Here is a 23,018-nt window from a genome sequence, read left to right as displayed (position 1 = left end):
GGGGGCGGGGTTAGATACCATTTAAGCCAGACCTTCACTATGTGAAGGGGGCTGCAACTGAGAGGACGTGAGTCTGCGAGCTCCCTAGAAGTATTTTCACGGAAAGTATATTGATATTGTAATCATTTTTTCTTATTTTCAAGTGTTTTTTTTTTTTTGCTCTTTTGTTTTATTTTATATTTTACTGCCTTGTAAGCATTATTTTGGTAATAATAAAATGCCCTCTTACAAACGGCATCTCCAAGTACTCCTGAGAGTGATTTCCAACTAGCTCAGCCGCTCATCGTCATACCTACCTTTAACATTTGGTGGCAGTGGTGGGATCCAGTGGCCATGAGCGGCTCTCAGTGAGAAGAGATGGAGACAAGAAGTGGACGTCCGGCACCTCCTGGGGCTGACCCTACAGGAGACCCGGGAGCAAGGCCGAAATCTGCAGCGTTGTCCAGTACGCACCCTCCAATGGCCGTAGACCGGACTGATCGGCTGGAGCATATTATGAAGACGGTGGTGGACTGTCAGCGGAGGCAACAGGACCAGTTGGACGTAGAGGCACAACGGCATGACCAGAGGTGGAAAACCATGGAGCATCAATTTCACCAACTACAGCGGCTGGTGAGAGGGCAGCAAGACAACCCGCCCATCTCCCGCCCCTCTTCGACTCAAGAGCTACTTCCCCCTGTACCAGCTCCAAAGCCACGTCCCGGTCTAGTACCAGCGTCAGGACTACAGAGCTCCCTGAACTCCTCTGCTATCAGCCTAGCCACGTCTCCACACTTCCATCCGGGGTGGTCGAACCCCAAAATGTCCCCATATGAAGAGGACGAAGATATTGAACATTATTTAAAGACATTTGAAAGGCTCGCGGCAGCCAGTCAGTGGCCCTTAGATACATGGGCATTGTGTTTAGTGCCCTTGTTAAAAGGGAAAGCCAGAGCTGCTTTCGTAGCAATGAACATTGAGGACAGTCAGGACTATGTCAAAGTGAAGCAAGCCGTTCTCAGGAAATTTGAGATCAATGCAGAGACCTATCGCCAGCGTTTCCGCTCCAAGACTATCCTGGAGGGAGAGACGGCGAAGGAGCTCCAAGATCGACTCAAAGACCTCCTGGAGAAGTGGCTGGACCCAGAGACGAAGTCCAAGGAGCAGATCTGTGACCAGGTCATACTGGAGCAGTTCCTGGGGATGCTTAACCAGGAGCTACAGATATGGGTGAGAGAACGCACCCCACACTCCTCGGCTGAAGCGGCGGAACTGGTGGAGACCTTCGTAGCCGCCAGACAGTCCAGACGGTGCTACCAGCTGAGCCCACACGAGTCCTGGAGAAGACCTCAGCAGACAGCCCAGCATGAGCCGCTGAAGACACCGGTCGGTAAGCCTGAGGGTGGTAGTGGTCGTGTGTTCAGTCCCTCTAACAGCCCCTATAGGCCCAGCCCCAGTGTGAAGCCCCCTCCAGCTAGTACATCTCGGGTCCTGATCTGTCACCACTGTGGTCAGCAAGGCCACATTAGACCCCATTGCCCGGTGATGCAAGCCACTGACTCAAGACTGTGTTATCTCTCGGGCCCTAGTAAACACATAGCATTCACTCCGGCTGATGTAACTGTCCCCGTCATGATAGGAGGCAAGACGCTACAGGCTTTGGTTGACTCCGGTAGTAGTCAATCTTTTGTTCTTAAATCCTGTATGAAGTCTAATTATCAGCCACTAGGTAGCGTTAGAGTCCGCTGTATCCATGGTGATGAGTCTGTGCATCAGACTTGCGAGGTCCCCATTGTAATCAGCGGTCAAAAGTATTTACTTACCGTAGGGCTCTTGGATAAATGTCCCTATCCTGTGATTCTAGGCCAGGATGTGCCAGTCTTAACAGAGTTGTTGCAGAATGTTAACACAGCGTCTAGCTATGTTTTTTTTTTTTTTTTTAAATATATTTATTATTTTCCAGAATGAAAAAGGAACACAGGACAAACAAAAAAGAAAAGGATAAGAAAAAAGACTCCCACCCCAAACTAACAAATAAACTAAAAAGCATGAACAGGATCAGCACATCCTAGTAAAGAATTAACAGAAGCCACAGTCATGACAATAAATTAAACATACAAATTTACAAAAGACTACACAAAGTGAAGAGTAAACTAAAAGGTACACACAACAGGCGTTTCACAATGATCCATACTTTAGTCCTTTCCTTGAAACAGTTGCAGTACAGGGTCCCACATCCTATCATATATGTCTCCCCTGTCTTCATTATGAAATCTAGCTATGTTTTAACTAGGGCACAGGCCAGTAAGAAAACAGAACCAGATTATTTATCAGAGTTACCGTATAGTTGCCATGGGGGCAAACTAAAAAAATCCAAGGCAGAGAAGCGTAGAGCTAAAGTGGCAGGTACAGCGGTGCCAGAGAGTCTTTCCCTGCCACCACTGGAGGGCAGTGAAGTCCTTGTGCCAGATTTTGGCAAATTACAGCAGGAAGACCCGACCCTTAGCTCTAGCTTTGCCTCGGCGAAAACCCCAGATGAGGCTAGGGAAGACATCAAGGAGGGAGGTGTTTGTTTTGTCATGCATGATGGGAAACTGTACAGGGAGAGTGCAGACAAGGAACAGTTAGTGGTTCCAGAGGCTCTGAGAGGCCGAGTACTACAGCTGGGGCATAGCATTCCGTGGGCAGGACACTTAGGCAAAGAAAAGTCTGAGAAAATAATTGTGAACAGGTTTTACTGGCCTGGTTTTCAGAAAGACATAGCGGAATACTGCAAGTCATGTCCGGAGTGCCAATTGTCTGCTCGCTCGCATAGAGACTTGAAAGCTCCTCTCATCAGTCTCCCCATTATAGATGTGCCTTTCAGTCGTATAGCCATGGATGTAGTTGGTCCCCTAGAAAGGAGTAGGGCGGGCCACCGGTATATTCTAGTTATATGTGATTATGCAACACGTTACCCGGAAGCTTTCCCCCTCAGAAATACAAAAGCTAGGCAAGTAGCCAACTGCTTAATTCAATTATTCTCCCGGGTGGGGATCCCCAAAGAGGTATTGACAGACCAGGGCACCAACTTCACCAGTAAGTCTTTAAAGCAGGTGTACTCCATGTTAGGGATCCGGGGAGTCAAAACCACACCCTATCATCCGCAGACTGACAGCTTGGTTGAGAGGTTCAATCAAACCCTGAAGTCCATGCTGAGGAAATTCGTGTCTGACTCGGGAGCTGACTGGGATCAGTGGCTCCCCTATCTGCTTTTCTCCTACAGAGAGGTACCGCAGGCATCCACCGGGTTCTCCCCCTTCGAGCTTTTGTACGGCCGGGAGGTGAGAGGCCCGCTTGACATTCTCCGTGAGAGCTGGGAGGGGGACGCTCCTCACCAGCCGGTAAACATCGTGAGCTATGTCCTAAAGATGCGGGAGAAGTTGGAACAGCTGAGCTCCATGGCACATCACCATCTGGCCAAGGCTCAGACAAGACAAAAGACATGGTATGACCAGACTGCACGCAGCCGCTCTTTCAATCCTGGAGAGAAAGTACTGCTGCTTCTACCCTCATCTGAAAGCAGTCTGTTGGCTAAGTGGCAAGGGCCATATGAAGTGCTTCGCAAGGCCAGCGAGGTAACCTATGAAATTGCCATGCCGGACAGACGTCGCTCAAGGCACCTCTACCATGTCAACCTACTGAAGAAATGGAACGACCGTCTGGCGGCCGTCCAAAACCAGCTGTGGGCGCGGACCGTGGAACAGGAGGAAGAACCAGTGGAGCTGTATTTTCCTACAGCTGGTGGTGAGTCTCCCTACCCCTCCGTCACCCACCTGACACCTGAACAGCAGGAAGACCTGCTGAGCATCATCCCCAGAGGCCTGTTCCGAGACTAGCCAGGGCGGACCGAGGTTATCACCCATGACATCCAGCTCACGTCTCCAGGTCCCATCCGGCAGACCGCTACCAGGGTTCCAGCACGGCTGATATCTACGCTGAAGCAAGAGGTACAGGACATGCTGGAGATGGGGGTGATTGAGCCTTCGCACAGTGAGTGGTGCAGTCCGGTGGTCCTAGTTCCAAAAAAGGATGGCGGACTCCGCTTCTGTATTGACTTTTCAAAGCTGAACAGCATCTCGACATTTGATCCCTATCCCATGCCCCGAGTGGACGAGATGGTGGAGCGCTTGGGGAGGGCAAAGTTCCTCAGCACTTTGGACCTGTGTAAGGGGTACTGGCAGGTACCACCCTCCCCCCGAGCACAGGAGCTGACCGCCTTCCGTGCTCCATCGGGTCTATACCAGTTCTGGGTCATGCCCATTGGCCTTCATGGCGCCGCAGCAAGCTTCCAGCGTCTCATGGATGAGGTGCTGAGGGGCGCTGAGGACTACGTCCGCGGCCTATATTGATGACGTTATTATACATAGTTCCTCCTGGGCGGAGCATCTTCATCACCTCCGCGATGTCTTCCGGCGGATCCATGGAGCAGGGCTGGTGGTGAACGCCAGCAAGTGTCAGCTTGCCAGGTCTGAGGTCTGTTACCTAGGCTACAGCCTGGGTACAGTATGTGAGCCGTAAACTGTTCCCACGCGAGACTCGCTACTCCACTGTTGAGAAAGAGGCGTTGGCTATTAAGTGGGCCATTGACACTCTTAAGTACTATCTGATGGGCAAAGACTTTGTCCTTGAGACGGACCACAGAGCCCTACAGTGGCTCCGTCGCATGAGGGATTTTAATTCAAGGATTACCCGTTGGCACCTGTCGTTGCAGCCCTACAAGTTTACTGTGAAGTACAAGGCTGGCAAAGACAATGTTATTGCGGACTTCCTTTCGCGCCATGACATGGACGCTCTCTCTTAAGGAGGGGGGTGTGTGACGGAGCGCACGGCGTCCGTCACGTCAGTAGGACACTGCCCATTTAAACATATAAGTATGACTAATGTTAAGTGTATGCTTTGCTCGTTACCGTGGTTCAGTGTCGCGTCGGTGTTTGGGGAAGGCGAGCAGTCCGGAAGTACGGATATAAATAGACACTCACTTCCGGTTCACTTCCGGTGTGAACCCGCATTTGGTTTAAGTTTTGTTTAGGCTGTTATATGAATAGTTGGCTATGCCTTCAAGTAATAATTGTGTTAAATATGTGACCATGCATTGTTCCAGGCATCTGGAATTTAGTTTATTAGCTGTTAAAGCTTCTGTGTTTTTACGGACCTGGAACACCCCTGTGGAGAATGTTATATTGGTTTGTTCCAGTGGTGGGGGCGGGGTTAGATACCATTTAAGCCGGACCTTCACTATGTGAAGGGGGCTGCAACTGAGAGGACGTGAGTCTGCGAACTCCCGCATGAGGGATTTTAATTCAAGGATTACCCGTTGGCACCTGTCGTTGCAGCCCTACAAGTTTACTGTGAAGTACAAGGCTGGCAAAGACAATGTTATTGCGGACTTCCTTTCGCGCCATGACATGGACGCTCTCTCTTAAGGAGGGGGGGTGTAGTAGTAGAGTAGAAGTATTTTCACGGAAAGTATATTGATATTGTAATCATTTATTTGGGCCATAGTGCTTATTTGTTTTCTTATTTTCAAGTGTTTTTTTTTTTTGCTCTTTTGTTTTATTTTATATTTTACTGCCTTGTAAGCATTATTTTGGTAATAATAAAATACCCTCTTACAAACGGCATCTCCAAGTACTACTGAGAGTGATTTCAAACTAGCTCAGCCGCTCATCGTCATACCTACCTTTAACAGAAATTAATAACTTAATAAGGAAGTGCTTAATATAGCACTCCTCTAGTTTGATCAACCACCTAAAGGAACTTTCACTGAGGTTCTCTAGCAGAGGCCTGGGAGTCTGAGGGTTCTGTGTCATATCTTAACTGTTCCCAGGACTGTACTTTCCTGGACAGAGGCTTCAGGTGTTATACTGGGATCAGCTGGAACCACTACCACCACTGGGAACACATTGTATTTCACTGGTTGTAGCTGTTCTTTCCGCCCTTGTGTTATGTTCTCACACATTCTTGTGCCTCCCTCTCTTTACTCTCTGCTCTCCTCACAGGTGGATCTGATCATTGTGGCAGGAGAGGCTGTTCGATAACTTACTTACTTCACATCATATGTGATATGTGTTAATATAAACCATATTGATATTATATATCATTTTATACAATAATATTGTCTTTGCACACTCTGTCTACATATTCTTACACTCATAGTATATTATCTATTGTATAGTCAAATACTTATATTTATACCTCTACTATATATCATATCATACTCTGTGTATATTCTTTGTATATATAAGTCTATACACATACTTATACATGTGTACATGTTATTATTATTATATTTACTATTATTATTATATATACTGTTGCTGCCATTATTACTATATACTGCTATTATATTGGTATAATTACTATCATATAATATATATATTATGTTATATTATATACTTTATATAATGTACTATTTTTATATACTGTCTAACAATAACATTACCATCATATCATCAGTACTATTACCATCATCTTGCCACTGCACCTTATCTACCTATTTATCTTGTGTTTCTGTTTTTATTCTTTCTACCTCAATATTTTTTATTGAGATAGATATTTATCGGGGATGAATAAAGTAATCTTTCTATCTATCTAATGTGGATTCTGTTTCTTTTGTTTCTTTCTCTTTGTGGCTGGAGGTCTGGTTGTGTAGTTTTCTTGTTTCCTCTCTAGTTCAGTTTTATTTTGAAGTTTGTCAGTTTAAAAGGAGGAGGCCCAGAGTCCTACACTTCCTCATCCTTTTGGGATCTTTTAGCCAGACCTGCAAAACTTTTACATTTTGTAAAATAAACTTGATCTTGTGTTCAAAAACCAATGGGCAACATCCTGGCCTGAGCGATGAAGCCGATGCGGAAGTGAAAAAAGCTGCAGTTCCATGGGAAGCCGCTACGCCTGGCTGCAGAAGCAAAAAAGTCCCATTGACTCCCATGTTAGAAAGCCCGATTTTAGAGCAGAATTAAACCTGTTTACAGCCTGGTACAAAATTTGGTTTTAGTCTCAATCGCGAGGTTGTTCCTTCAAGATAACTCTGAGGGGGGTGAATTTAATTCTAACTCCCTCGTTTAAGCGATAAAGAGGTTTGAAATTCACGTGACGTCACAGTAAACTCGACAGACTGCCACTGTTAGCCTGGTGTCTGCTCGGCTCCACCGGAGCTAACAGGCTAACTGTTAGAGTGAACACAGCCTGAGACCGTGGACAGGCTTCACCCACACATCGGATGTGTAACACGGTTTGAAGAGCTGCTGGTTCTCCACACGGAGCAACTAGAGGTGTCTGCGCTCCCGTTTCTGTGGTAAGTGAAGTTTAGTCTTATATTTAGTTGTGTAATTAGTTATTCCCAGGTACCGATGTCTCTGTAGTAGGCTCGCTAGCTTAGCTACGCTAACCAGCAGTCAAGAGACCACCAGTAATAGGGATGCTAACTGGGCTAACCGGACCGGACGGGAGTTTACCTACACGCACCGGGATGCGCCGATCCCCCAGCACAGAGAAGCGGTAGAGTTTGGTGATGAATCTTTTAAACTGAGAGAGGAGACTGTGTGTGTCCGGAGCTAACGTGTCCGGAGAATTAGCTTCACCACGTATCATAACTAATGTTATAAAGCTGGTTCACTCACCATCCCATTTGACTTGACTGTGTGACACAGATTATTGTTCTGCAGAAACAGATTTACTGTGATCAACTGAACCCTGAGTATTTAAAGTCACATCTGCTTTGTAAGAGCAGCTGTTTAAAGTAGCCTAACGTCTCCTAAAGCTCTTTATTCAGAGTATTGGTGTTGATGTGTTGTAACGTGTTACAGTGAAAACTAATCGTGTCTGCTACCTTCAGTTTCTACATCGTTAATCTTAGGCAGACTTCACTGAATTATTGTGTTAATTATAAATAAATTATAGGAAGTGTAACTTTACTAGAATAGACAGTCACATAGAGAAGCTCAGGCTGATGTACACAACCTATTTCCTAAGCTGAAATGATTATGATCTGATGAACTTTGAAGTAATAAACTTTTATTTTTACCATGTAAAAGTTGTTAAGGAGTTAACCTGGCACATGTATGACTTAACATATGTGTATTTGTGTTGAATGTTCGTCTAGTGTTTTCATTACTTACATTCAAGCAAAGTATTGCACATAATACATAATGTATTAAATAATATATGCAATACTTTTAATGTGAATGAGCTCCATACTGTACATTAATTGTCTTGGTAGTGCACAGTTTAATCCAAAAGCATATTCAAATACATAGTTGAATATCCACAGAAAATAAGTACACAAACTTTGTTCATAAGTATCACTTCCTCGACAATAATGCCATACTTTTATGTTTCCTATCATTTTATTAGTTACGGATGAGCCTGAAGGACACAGCTGTGCTGACCGTTATTGACAATACACCACTGTTCACACACATACACACACTTTAACGTGTAGTCAGATACACATAGCGTAAACACACAAACATAACACATAGTTCTTCTCCTGCTTCTCAACCTCAGAATGTTTCATACTCCTTAAAAAGGGAGTCTGGCATAGCGGACAGATAACAGGTTTTCAAACCTCTGGCTTCATGAATCACTTCATTATATTAGTTCTGAGACTCCCTCACACACACACAGCGGACAGATTAGACTAGAGGTTTTCATGCCTTTCTCACAGTTTTCTATGACCTCACTTCACTTCACACACACATAAAATAAGCGCACACACGAGGCAATATGCTCATGAACTCTAGTAACCGACACCGCTTGCACGTCATCATGCAACGCCAGGAGGACGACCAAACAACGCCAGGAGGACGACCCGACGAGATCCGACCAATCCCAATCCAAGAAGAACCTCTGTCAAGCCCAGTATCGATATATAAGCTTTGTACGCACTCTGACTAAACGCCATTTTTCCTGTACAGGATCAGTGGACCATGCATGATCATTTGCTAGACACCGCAGTTTCCTGACCTGTGACCTCTGAATAAACCTGCTTAATTTTAACTTGAGAACGACGCCTCCTGCCTTTGATTTCCACCCGCAACACTTTACTCGACTGAACTAAAACCCACATGCTGTGAGGCAACTCTTTGACCTAATAACCAGTGTTGGGAGTAACTGTTACTGTAATTCCACTACTTTTAGCGGTAACGAGCATGTAACAAAGTATTTTTTTAAATCAAGTAACGCAGTTACAATTACTGAAATTTAAATGAGTTTGTTACTCCCGTTACTCTCTTTTGTGAAAAATTAACACTTGCAGACAAGAAGACAAGTGAAGCAGATCCCCCGAAAGATGGTCGAGACTTAAACTGATGTTCTGGTCGTTTATTTGAGCCGTCCTTGTAACACAGTACACCTTAATACAACTTCGAACAACTTAGAAACACCTTAAAACAACCGTGGACACCGTAAGAAATTGTGCTTCTTCGGAGGGTCGCTAAAAACATAATCCTTTTCCGGAGCGCCGTTGTCGTCATCACAGGATGTCCGCGACTCTACCGGAACCGTTTCAAAATAAAATCATGTAACATTTTCACAATAAAATAACTTATTACTTTTGATGTACAGTAACTGGTGAAGTAATTCAATTACCTTTAAAATAAGTAACTGTAACTAATTACTAATTTTCAGTAACTGGCCAGACACTGCTTATAACTGACATAGGACACAGTTCATACAGATAAAGGTCGCTGGATAAAGGTCAAACCTAGTCACTAGATACGAGGACATTCAAGGCAGGTTCACCTTTAGACTAGATATGACCTAAGTCACTTGAACACTGTCATATATGAAGACATTTAACTTTGCTACTAGTCAGTAAGATATTGATGATGTTGTATTTTCAATTTGCACGTGTTTTCCTCCTTTGTTGTGCTTTGATCTCTCTAGGTCACAGTGCTTGTGGTTTATTAAAGGTCACGTATAATAGTTGTGAAGTATACAGTGGAGTATTATAAAGAAACAGGAAGCAGGAAGAGAGAGAGAGACAAGAACAGCATCAATATAACATGGGATCGTTTCCAGCTCCCACTGCATACCAACATAAATGTTAAATAAGATATGTGACCATAAGTTTGTTTTGAAAGTTGTGGTTTAAGTGTAAATGCTCCCAATACGTGTAACTTCAAACAGTTTCCAGTAAAACAGGGAAGCTCTTGTACTAGCAGCTAACAGAGCTAGCAGCTAAAGTTAGCATCACAACACAGCACGTTTGACACAGCTGAGATCAACAGAGAAGTAACATTAGAATAACTCACTGTCAGGCGATCAGCCCCAGATATTAAAACAGGTTTGTTGTGATTTCAAACCAGAGTTAATCAAAGTGCTAATCCAGTTAGCTAACAACAACAGAGCAGCAGGAAACTACGCTAACACGATGACGTTTCTGGTGTTTCTCTCTTTCTCTTTTGTTAGCATGTTGTAATTAGCACTAGGCTAAATAAACACTTACATTCTGCGGTGTTCTGCGTGTTTCTGTTATTCCCGGTCACTCACACTACATATACGTTGTTGACCTATAGAACAAAAGCTGCTGCGAGCATTAAAAGTTCAACTTTTCTCTGTCTCATCTTTTCTTGCTGCATCTCTCAGGACGAAGTGAACCAGATTGTGACCAGTAACGTTGTGTTTCTTTTTTTATATATATTTCTATTTGCAGAGCTGCCAACTTTTCAAAAAACCTTGGAGTGAGATTTTGTCGGGACACACGTTGGTGGCTCAAATATCAGGGATTGGAATTAATTTGGCGTTGTACCCATGTTGTGTATTCTGGTGGTTTGGGGGGCCCAAAGTCGTTGATAGGGGCGGCCTACTGGAGATGGACAACATTGGTTACATTCTGTGAAGCAAAGACATAGCTGAAGGTCCACCCCCAGGAAATTTTGGTTTAAGTAGATGTTATTTCCTGCATTCTAGTGGATTTTTGGGTGGTTTGCTAAAGATGTGCAATACCTGAACTTATTCTGATTCATGTTCATCTGATCATGACTTGTAGGGCCTTATAGACTTGAGCTGAACATTCAACTAGAAAACTATTGTTGTGGCTCAATGACTGTCTATGTACCACAATATAGCCTAATTTATAGACCTGTGTTCAAGATTTGACCAAGGTAGGTTGATTGACGTTTTGATTACAATGGTATTCAACTAATTCTTAACTGAAACCTAACCTTTATTGTTAATAATTGTAGATAGATTTTTTCTTCTCTAGAAAACACATGTCTGTAAAGTATTGAGTATTACTTTTCTGTCTGCTTCATGTCGCACAACATGTCACACAACAACTCATGTCACACAACAACTCAACAATAAAGGTCAGGAAATTAGACTTGTTTTCCACCATTGAGTCTTCTGTTCCAGGTGTTACTGAAGGGGAGCCTCCCCCTTCATTCTTCATCATTTCCTCTACTTCACCACATTTAGTAACTTTCTTAACAGCCTCAGCATATGTGGTCCCTTTATTCATTTTTCTGCGCTGCTTCACCCTCTACTTTGCTCCTCAATGACCGTTCTACTGTTTGAGGGGTTTCTTGGCGGTTTTAGCTCATAGGTGCATTATTGCCACCTTTTGGACTGGAGTGGGAGCTTTAGCTTGGCAGCAGACAAAACTAAACAAAAAATGTTATTATTATTTTCTTAAGTCCTGTTTCTCTTAAGTAGTTCATTAGAACTAAATGTATATTCCTTGATGTATTCCCTAACAAATTTTCTAAAGTAATATTTAGCTTCTCGTGATAACAATTCCCATCTTTGTTCATTATATATGTCAAACTCTATCAATACATCGGTGACAGTTTCCGTATTTTTTTTATTTTTTTGCAACCAAATAGAAGCCTTAACACATCTCAACATCCAGTATATTTTACATCAATCAATCAATTCAATTGTATTTGTACAGCCCATATTCACAAATCTCAATTTTTCTCGTAGGGCTTTAACAAGGTGTGACAACCTCTGCCCTTAACCATCAACAAGAGTAAGTAAAACAATTAAAATTAGAAACACTTAAAACAGGGTAAAAAGAAAGTAGGAACCTCAGAGAGAGCCACATGTGAGGGATCCCTCTCCCAGGACGGACAGAAGTGCAGTAGATGCCACGTGTAATGGAGAACATCAGAAAGATAAGGGTATTTACAGCATTGATTAGAATAAACAGTTTGTAGCATAATGGAAGGTAAATTAATTGATAGATTATTGTCAGTAATGGCAGAATATCAGAGTAGAAATATTATATATCATGCATGTGATTGTCACATGCCCAGCCACAGAAAGCTGACATGAGCTGTCTGGTTACCATAGAATAATGTGAAACATTACTTCAGGATATTTTTACAATATATATATCATTATGTTGGCCTCTGTGAACATTTTGTGGATTCATCAACATAACTAAAATGTCCTCTATCTTGTGGTATCTGTCGAAAATCTCTCTGTATTCTTATTTAGCTGTAATGTGATCTTCATACCTCTCAGTCAAGTAGAGGCCATTCAACTGAGTCTATCGGTTCATATTTACCACCTCTTGTAATTTGTCTGTACTCTGCACAAGTCAGAGTCCTGTGGTCACAGTTGATTGAGGTCCTGGGCCTGCGTATTCTGCAGAAGTAAAATTGGTTTTTGATAAAAGAGGAAAACCAGATAAGCTCAAGTTGATGCTGTTTACTCGGAATGAGTTTGATCTAGAGACAATTATTTATTATAAGTGGGAGGGGGGAAATTATGTGTGAAAAAATCACACATATTTATGTGTGCAATTTGCTCAAAATACAAATGTCGAGTCGTAAAGTAATAGAAGTAAAATTAAGTAGTAAATCAAAACACAAAGTCCGTTCTGTAGCAATCCAACCAACGCTATGAGCAGAAGAAATAACGTTCACTTTAACTTTTATAGAAAAGCCTGCACATGAATAACAAGATGACAGGACGTCCCTGGAGGTAATGACACTTTAAATGAATTCCTTGTGATTGAGCTTTACAGTCAAATAGGTCTTAGTTGACAGAGCTGATAACTGCTCTACAACTGACCAGATCCATCCATAGTGATTCAGTTTCATCAGAATCTAACAGTTAAAAGCTGCAACTCACCTGCGGAGGCAAACAGCTGCAGTGAGGCCAAAGAGGAGCAACACAACTCCAGGTAGAATTGTGTAAAGATAATACCACGACAGGACTTCTGCAAGAAAATAAAGTGTATTTATGCAGGTAGCAGGACGGTGTGAACCTTGACTTGCACTAAGCCCGGTGCCCTGCTTACCTGAAGGTGTCCCAGCCACGGTTAAATTCCACTTGTTTCTCCATGCACCTTTTCTCCCACTCACACTACATTGATATAGTCCTGAGTCTTCATGTTGAGCGTCTGTAATTTGCAGCTTTGAAGGAAAGTCAACGTCTATTCTCACTCTGTCAGAGGTGAAATTTGAAAAATGCTGATTGTCTAACACACGGTAAGAATAAAGAAATCTGCCTTTGGACCAGTTCATTTGTTCTGGTTTGTTTGTAGATATGTTGCAAGTGAACGTGACAGAGTCTCCGCTGGACACCAGTATACTGCTGTTGTCATCTGGAAAAAACTCTAAAATCTCTAACAGGTAAAAGAGAAAATCAGTCAGTATACAATTAAATGTGTAAATTACATCTGCAGAAAATCACGCATCTAAAAACATAAACTTCTGACGTACCTGCGAGGACGGGACATATAACTACGAGATGAACAGCGAGCAGAGCAGCTTGGTTCAAGTGGAACATGGCGGCCATTAGACAGAGAGAGAGACAGACTGGAGCTTCACAGACTTTATCAGTGTTTGTGGAGGAGGCACAGAGAAAAGGAAGTGGTGAGTTGCTCTTTGTCGAAACCTGAAACTAAAGTATGCCTGATGAATGTGAATGAAACCACAAATATGATGATTCACTTCAAATGACAATATTGAGAATTCAAGCACCATCCTTCTTAATGCTAAAATGATGATGAAAATTGTGGGTATAAATATCACAAACGAAAATATATAATGTATGTAGTTGACATACTCAACGGCAGGAAAACCACATATGTTCAAGATGCTTACAGAGTGTGACCCTCCTGCTGAGTGTGGTTTCATATGGGGTGCCGTTTGTAAAGCAGCTCACGCAGAAAATAACAGCAACATTTTGTCACATTTAGCTTCAAACCATGTTTAAAAAACTGATGTGAATTTTTGAGAGTCACTTTTTTGCACATTTACAACAATATTTGTCAACTTAGAGATATTTTAAATATTTAAATCCAAATGTTAAATGTTACACTTAAATGTTAAATGTTAAATGTTAAATCTAAATGCTAAATCTAAATCTAAATCTAAATGTTAAATTTAAATCTAAATCTGAAATCTAAATGTTTAATCTAAATCTAAATGTTAAATCTAAATGTTAAATCTAAATGTTAAATCTAAATGTTAAATTTAAATCTAAATGTTAAATCTAAATCCAAATGTTAAATCTGAATCTAAATCTAAATGATAAATCTAAATGTTAAATCTTAATCTAAACGTTAAATCTAAATGTTTCGGTGAAACTAAATATTTAAATAATATGCAAAGTCAAATGCTGGTAACAGGAAGTAACAAAATAATGTAGTGGCTACAGGTCATAAGTCCGGCATCCTTCATCAAAGTGACACTATAAACTCAAAGTACTCTTCAAATAAAGTTTCTCCAAACGTGTTTGTTATTTTATGTAGTTAATATCACGATAATCCATGTCCAAGAGTCCATTTCCCCGGATAAGATTAATTTGTTATTTGCCACTATAAACACACTCTGACCTCCTCAAGCTTTTATTTTGTTATTTCCTGTTACCGGCATTAGAATTAGCATATTAGTTAAATATTTAGTTTCACCCGAAACATTTAGATTTAACATTTAGATATAGATTTGGATTTAACATTTAGATTTAACGTTTAGATTTAGATTCAGATTTAACATTTAGATTTAACATTAGATTTAAATTTAACATTTAGATTTAGATTTAACATTTAGATTTAACATTTAGATTTAACATATAACATTTAAGTGTAACATTTAACATTTGGATTTAAATATTTAAAATATCTGTAAGTTGACAAATATTGTTTTAAATGTTCAAAAAAGTGACTCTCAAAAATTCACACCAGTTTTTTAAACATGGTTTGAAGCTAAATGTGACAAAATGTTGCTGTTATTAAGATTTTCTTCAGCAATAGATTCTCTTCCCGAGTTTCTCCCGCGGTTGTCTTTGTAACTCTTCTTCTGTCCCTAACTTCGGGACTCCTATACTCTTTGGGGTAAATTGGATGTCTATGCAGCGAATAGGGTAAACGATGCGCTACTTAGCGCCATCTACCGTCGTTGAGTTTGAAAAGGAACGAACACGTCTCAGCCCAAAATCAGTTTTTTTTTTGCCGTGAGAAATTGGATGTGTGGCGTGAGTGCGTGTGAAAACATGCAAAAGCGTATGTTACACGGCGAAAGCGTGAGAGTTGGCAGCTCTGTCATCTTCCTCTGTTCGGCCTCCACTTGTTTTGACCTTTCCTTGCTCTAGAAAACACATGTCTGTAAAGTGTTGATGGCTCAACCTCTTCAATTCCAAGAACCCTCTCAGCAGTTTTCACCACATCTCTAACCACATCCGATTTACTTTTCTGTCTGCTTCATGTCACACAACAACTCAACAATAAAGGTCAGGAAATTAGACTTGTTTTCCACCATTGTTACTGGAGTGGAGCCTCCCCCTTCATTCTTCCTCATTTCCTCTACTACTGGGAGCTTTAGCTTGGCAGCAGACAAAACTAAACAAAAAATGTATTATTATTTTCTTGAGTCCTGTTTCTCTTAAGTAGTTCATTAGAACTTAATGTATATTCCTTGATGTATTCCCTAACAAATGTTCTAAAGTAATATTTAGCTTTTCGTGATAGCAATTGCCATCTTTGTTCATTATATTTGTCAAACTCTATCAATACATGAGTGACAGTTTCCGTATTTTTTTGCAACCAAATAGAAGCCTTAAAACATGTCAACATCCAGTATATTTTACATCAAGCAATCAATCATTTCAATTTTATTTGTACAGCCCATATTCACAAATCACAATTTTTCTCATAGGGCTTTAACTAGGTGTGACATCCTCTGCCCTTAACCATCAACAAGAGTAAGTAAAACAATTAAAATTAAAAACACTTAACAGGGTAAAAAGAAGGTAGAAACCTCAGAGAGAGAGACACATGGGAGGGATCCCTCTCCCAGGACGGACAGAAGTGCAGTAGATGCCACGTGTAATGGAGAACATCAGAAAGATAAGGGTATTTACAGCATTGATTAGAATAAACAGTTTGTAGCATAATGGAAGGTAAATTAATTGATGGATTATTGTCATTAATGGCAGAATGTCAGAGTAGAGATATTATATATCATGCATGTTATTGTCACATGCCCAGCCACAGAAAGCTGACATGAGCTGTCTGGTTACCATAGAATAATGTGAAACATTGCTTTAGGATATTTTTACAATATATATACCATTATGTTGGCCTCTGTGAGCATTTTGTGGATTTGTTTATTTGTATACATCATCATAAACAAAATGTCCTCTATCTTGTGGTATCTGTTCAAAATCTCTCTGTATTCTTATTTAGCTGTAATGTGATCTTCATACCTCTCAGTCAAGGAGAGGCCATTTAACTTAGTCTATCGGTTCATATTTACCTCCTCTTGTAATTTGTCTGTATTCTGCACAAGTCAGAGTCCTGTGGTCACAGTGTCTCTTGTTTGAGGTCCTGGCCCTGCATATTCTGTAGAAGTAAAATTGTGATAAAAGAGATGCCGTTTTTGATAAAAGATGAAAATCAGATGAGATCAAGTTGATGCTGTTTACTCGGAACGAGTTTGATCTAGAGACAAATATTTATTATAAGTGGCAGGGGGGAAATTTTGTGTGAAAAAATCACACATATTTATGTGTGCAATTTGCTGAAAATACAAATGTCGAGTCGTAAAGTAATAGTAGTAAAATTAAGTAGTAAATCAAAACACAAAGTCTGTTTAGTAGCAATCCAACCAACGCTTTGAGCAGAAGAAATAACGTTCACTTTAACTTTTATAGAAAAACCTGCACATGAATAAAAAGATGAAAGGACGTCCCTGGAGGTAATGCCACTTTAAATGAATTCCTTGTGATTGAGCTTTGCAGTCAAATAGGTCTTAGTTGACAGAGCTGATAACTGCTCTACAACTGACCAGATCCATCCATAGTGTTTCAGTTTCATCAGAATCTAACAGTTAAAAGCTGCAACTCACCTGCAGAGGCAAACAGCTGCAGTGAGGCCAAAGAGGAGCAACACAACTCCAGGTAGAATTGTGTAAAGATAATACCACGACAGGACTTCTGCAAGAAAATAAAGTGTATTTATGCAGGTAGCAGGACGGTGTGAACCTTGACTTGCACTATACTTGGTGCCTTGCTTACCTGGAGGTGTCCCAGGCACGATTAAATTCCAATTGTTCCTCCATGGACCTTTGATGTCCGATCTCCGCTGGACACCAGTATACTGCTGTTGTCATCTGGAAAAAGCTCTAAAATCTCTAACAGGTAAAGGAGAAAATCAGTCAGTATAAAATGAAATGTGTAAATTACATCTGCAGAAAATCACATATCTACAAACATAAACTTTGACGGACCTGCGAGGACGGGACACATAACTACGAGATGAACAGCGAGCAGAGCAGCTTGGTTCAAGTGGAACATGGCGGCCATTAGACAGAGAGAGAGACAGACTGGAGCTTCACAGACTTTATCAGTGTTGGTGGAGGAGGCACAGAGAAAAGGAAGTGGTGAGTTGCTCTTTGTCGAAACCTGAAACTAAAGTATGCCTGATGAATGTGAATGAAACCATAAATATGATGATTTACTTCAAATTAGAATATTGAGAATTCAAGCACCATCCTTCTTGATGCTAAAATGATGATGAAAATTGTGGGTATAAATATCACAAACAAAAATATATAATGCATGTAGTTGACGGCAGGAAAACTACATATGTGCAAGATGCTTACAGAGTGTGACCCTCCTGCTGAGTGTGGTTTCACAGTGTGACCAGTGGTGTACAAAGTACTTGAAAGCCATACTTGAGTAAAAGTACAGATATCTTCCCTGAAAGTGACTTTGGTAAAAGTAAAAGTCACCAGTCAGGAAATGACTTGAGTAAAAGTCTTAAAGTAGCTCATATTAAATGTACTTAAGTATCAAAAGTATCTGGTGTTGAAATGTACTTAATTATCAAAAGTAAAAGTACAAGTATCAAATCAAAAATGTAAAGTGCTTTTTATAGTAGGCCTACACAGAAACAAAACAACCTAAATTGTTCTATTCAGGCTTTATTTCAACTGATTTCAATTATTATTTATAAAATAATATAGAACTCATACATGAACCAGTGAAATTGGAAGTGATGAAACTTAAAATAAATATTAAATAACATTTTCTTACTTTCTAACAAAGAACTTTAACCACTTTAAACAAAAAATGTCGGGTTGTATTGTTACCGTGCCATGACAACCATGCCATATAACAGGACTTAAAGCGACACTTGTAGAACATAAACTGACAATGCATAAAATTACAAAACCCAACAGTGTTTTTTTCCTTTTTGTTTGTATTTACAGTGATTGATAAGGTCTGATTTTGAGACCCGTTTCACCATGCAACTACACAACCCAAACCTATACCAAAGTTTACAATTTTGAAATAAGCAGACCTAAAAACTCAATGCAGTGGTTAAACTTTGGTAGAGGTTTGGGTTGTGTAATTGCATGGTGAAATGCCTATAATTACTTTAATTTGTCATAGTGCTTTATTAAAAGTCAACAAACTTGTGGTTCATCTTCAGCAGAAGTTGACTCTCAAAATTGTGCGAATCCAGCCGAGCTCTTCGAGGGCTTAAGACAAGTCCTGCATAGCTAAACAGTCGTTCACAGGCTGCAGAGGCAGGCAGAGGTGTGTTCAGCTTAACAGACAACTTGCAGACAGCAGGGAACGTCTTCAGTACATCCATCTGATCTGCTGTAAGGGCCAGGTATCCATCTAGTTGCTTGGAGCTGTCTTGAGTTACGTGAGAGCTCTTCAGCGAAGAGAAGAAGTCTCCCTCATCAGATGAGCTGGATCTGGTGGCTTCTCCTGACAAGGAAGGATCCGCGATGTGCTCCTTGATGTAGTCCATTCCTGAAATACAGGGAGGGTCAAAATAGAATTAGTACAGCTGAAATACCATTAACCCTGATTTCATGTACACTCACATATTATTTTCCTTTACAAATGTCAACATTTATCATCTTCATTTGTCTTACCGATTCTGATTGTAGCAATATCTTTTGTCCATGCAGTTCTAAATTTAGGGAGGAGAATAGCAGCGGCAACCAATTCAGGGTCTGTTGACATGTGGCCAAAGCGCTTGTTTATCCCCACTTGTAAGGCTTCAACCAACGGCTTGCAGTACTTTAGATGGAGCTTGGCTTTCTCCAGTTTTGAACTCAACAGGGTAATAGTCGGAAGCAGCCATCCCATCTGGACATTCGTTTCGGCCTGAAGAATGTTGATGGCCTGGGCGACTGGGCTCATGGTGGTGACATACTCAGTTAGGAAAGTGAGTTCAACTGGATTTAACCTGTTCGGAAAAAACAAAACATCAGTGTTTTACCACGCTGCATAAATATTTTATCCAAATAATCAATAGCTTATTAATCTATAAGGTTTTAGGCTAAGGTTTTAAAGTAAATCATGTAGCCAATTCTGGGGTTGTCTACCGGTTCCTATTGTGGTTCAGTTTATTGGGGCAATAAAATATTTTTACCACTACTGGAGTTGCAGTAGTGGATAGGTTGTTGAAAGCTGAACAGGATTTGTAATGATGGATCAAAAGTGGATAAGTAATTTCCCCTTAGGGATCACTACATATGCCGGATTTTTTCTAAGGGGTCAAGAACAATATATAAATGTAGGTGTTGCTGTAATAGGTAACAAACCAGGGACATTCACCAAAGCCATGACAAAAGCATTACTATAAATTCAAATTCACACAACACATAATCCCAACTTACATTGGAACCTTCAATTCTGTGCAGACAGCTCTCAAAGCTGTCTCTCCCTTGTCTTTCAGAATCTTGAGCAGCCTTTCCACAGCCATAAACAGTGAGTTCCACCGGGTGGCATTTGGACGTAGCAGCTGGATGGAGCAGAGGTCTTCCACTGCTTCAGCTGCTAGAGTGGATCGCCCACATTTATTCCAGAGTCCATGACACTTGCTGAATGCTGAGCGATGCAGTTTTTTGTATGCATCGTTGGCAGTTGCTTTTTCAGCATCGACTGTAGAGACCAAATTGAGCAGATGACAGGCACAGCGTTGATGCTTTGGGAGCTCAACTTCCAAGCCATCATTCTGATTTAGGATCTCTGACACTTCAGCAAACTCCACTCCTTCATCACCCTCATTCTCTTCTTCCTCCCCTGGTTCTGCATCACCGCAGACTTCATTGTTGTTTGTCTCCTCCCCGAAAACTTTGAAAGCCTTTAGGAAGTTGGAACCGTTGTCGGTGGTTGTTCTCACAATTTTGTTCCTGATTCCATATTCTGAATGGATATCATTGAGTGCGGTGGCCAAAACATCAAAGGTTTGGGAACCTCTCAAATGTCTACAGGCCAGGGCTGCTGATTTTCTGGTTAGGCTGTCAGGGTCCACCCAGTGGGCAGTCACACCAATAAAGCTCCTTCTTCTGACTGACCAGCAGTCTGTAGTGGTGGCGATGTGATCCACAGCCCTCATGGCCTCAGATACCAATATTTTCATTTTCTTGGCGACAGCTTCAATCCTCGAACGCAGGGTGGCCCTTATGATGAATTTAGCATTAGGCTGTAGATCTGTGACAAAGTCTCTAAAGGCTTGATTTTCCACTGTAGAAAATGGCTGGAGCCCTCTGACAACAAACTTCACCACAGCTTTGTCTATTGAGCTTTGAGAGATGGATCTGGCATTCACCAATGTGGTCTGTTTGAGGGTGGAAGTCCCATTTTCCAAAGCCCGTTTTCTTTTCAGTGCAGTCAGCTCCTCGTATTTGGTTTTATGATTTGCATGCTTTCTCTACATCAAAAAAAGAAGAGAAAAATATCAGTTTGATGCTCATCACACAGCAGTTATTACAATGACAGGCAGCCTACAGTTTGTTTAAACATGAATGTTATTGTTAATACATTTTAATGTCCCTTTCACAGCAGAGATTTTGACACTAAACTAGTAGGGTAGGGTAAACAGTTATTATCAATGATATCTGCAGATGAATATATTACATTGTATATAAATAGAATTGCATCTTTCCTAGGTTACTGAGGTAGGATATGCAACTATATGTTGCAGCCAGAGAATATAAATGGGGGAATAAATTACCAACTGCACTCAGACAATGGACATACAGAATATACATAGATTCAGCAGAAAGAATATACTCTACAAATAGCTGTAAATGTAGTGAACTATAACAATTATGAGCTACATGCAATCCAAACAACAATTTGTGTATGCACGCCTCCGCTTGGACCATACCTGGACTCGCACGCACGTGTCTACTTTGTAGACACGCATGTTAAGCATGTTAAGTAAAATGCTCAGCTGTATCTGTTCTGTTAGCAAACTATATTTTACCAGCGGGACTTTTGCACTTATTCCTGGCACAATACATAACATGACTCTGGCTGCCATTACTTAATTCACTTACCTGAATGTGTTTTTTGAGGTTCGACGGAGAGTTTTGAAACGCCATTATTTCCGTCTCCCTCGGTAGACACAAGAGGCACTTCATTCGATAGGATGCATCTTGTATCCCCACGAAGGCAAACATGTTCGCGAGATACGGCCACGGGTGTGGTTGATTTGGTTCTTCGGCGGTGTCTTCAGCATCAGCGATGGATGAGGTGGATGAGGTAGCCATGGTGGTTTACTCCGGTTGAGTCGGGTTGACGGCTAACTGCTTATCTCCCGTGCCGCCCTCAAGTTATCCTCGCGAGACACCGTCGGTTCACGCACAGTCCGGATAATCCAATCGCGATGAGAGACAATTATAATTATATTCATATTTTAATTTGTAACGAGGTGTTCAATGAAAATGTAGCGGAGTAAAAGTATATATTTTTTCTTTTAAATGTAGTGGAGTAAAAGTAGAAGTCCTGATGAATAAAAATACTCAAGGAAAGTATACATCCTCAAAAAAACTACTTAAGTACTGTAACGAAGTACTTCTACTCCGTTACTTTACACCACTGAGTGTGACAAACACTGTCTGATGCTCATGAGAAGAAAGATAACTGTTTATATCACAGGACAATTGTACACTTTTACCTCAACTTGATCTGTTAAGTTAAAAATAACCTTTCTCTGTACCAGGGTGCTTAAATATCCACTGGTGACATTCATCTAATCCTAAACCCTGAACCATCTCTTAAAACGTACCTTTACTAAATGCTTGTTGTTTCAGATGTCTTGTTTTCTTGTTTTTATTTGTCCTCTGTGTGAAGCACTATGTAACAGCTGTTTTGAAAAGCGCTATAGAACTAAAGTCATGGCAAATACAATTTTGTAAACTCTTGCCCATTGGCCACGAGACTCCTGACATTCCACTGGAGGATAAGTATCATCACCTCAGAGCTGCAAACTTTTCAAAAAACCTTGGAGTGAGATTTTGTCAGTTTTGCTAAAGATATGCAATACCTGAACTTATTCTGACTCATGTTGATCTGATCATGACTTGTAGGGCCTTCTAGACTTGAGCTGAACATTCAACCAGAAAACTATTGTTGTGCCTCAATGACTGTCTATGTACCACAATATAGTCTAATAAATAGACCTGTGTTTAAGATTTGACCAAGGTAGGTTGGTTGACATTTTGATTACAATTGTATTCAACTAATTCTTAACTGAAACCTAACCTATATTGTTAATAATTGTATTCTTA

This window comes from Limanda limanda, chromosome 15 (assembly GCF_963576545.1).
Source record: "Limanda limanda chromosome 15, fLimLim1.1, whole genome shotgun sequence".
Lineage (NCBI taxonomy): Eukaryota > Metazoa > Chordata > Actinopteri > Pleuronectiformes > Pleuronectidae > Limanda > Limanda limanda.
This window is presented reverse-complemented; position numbering follows the sequence as displayed.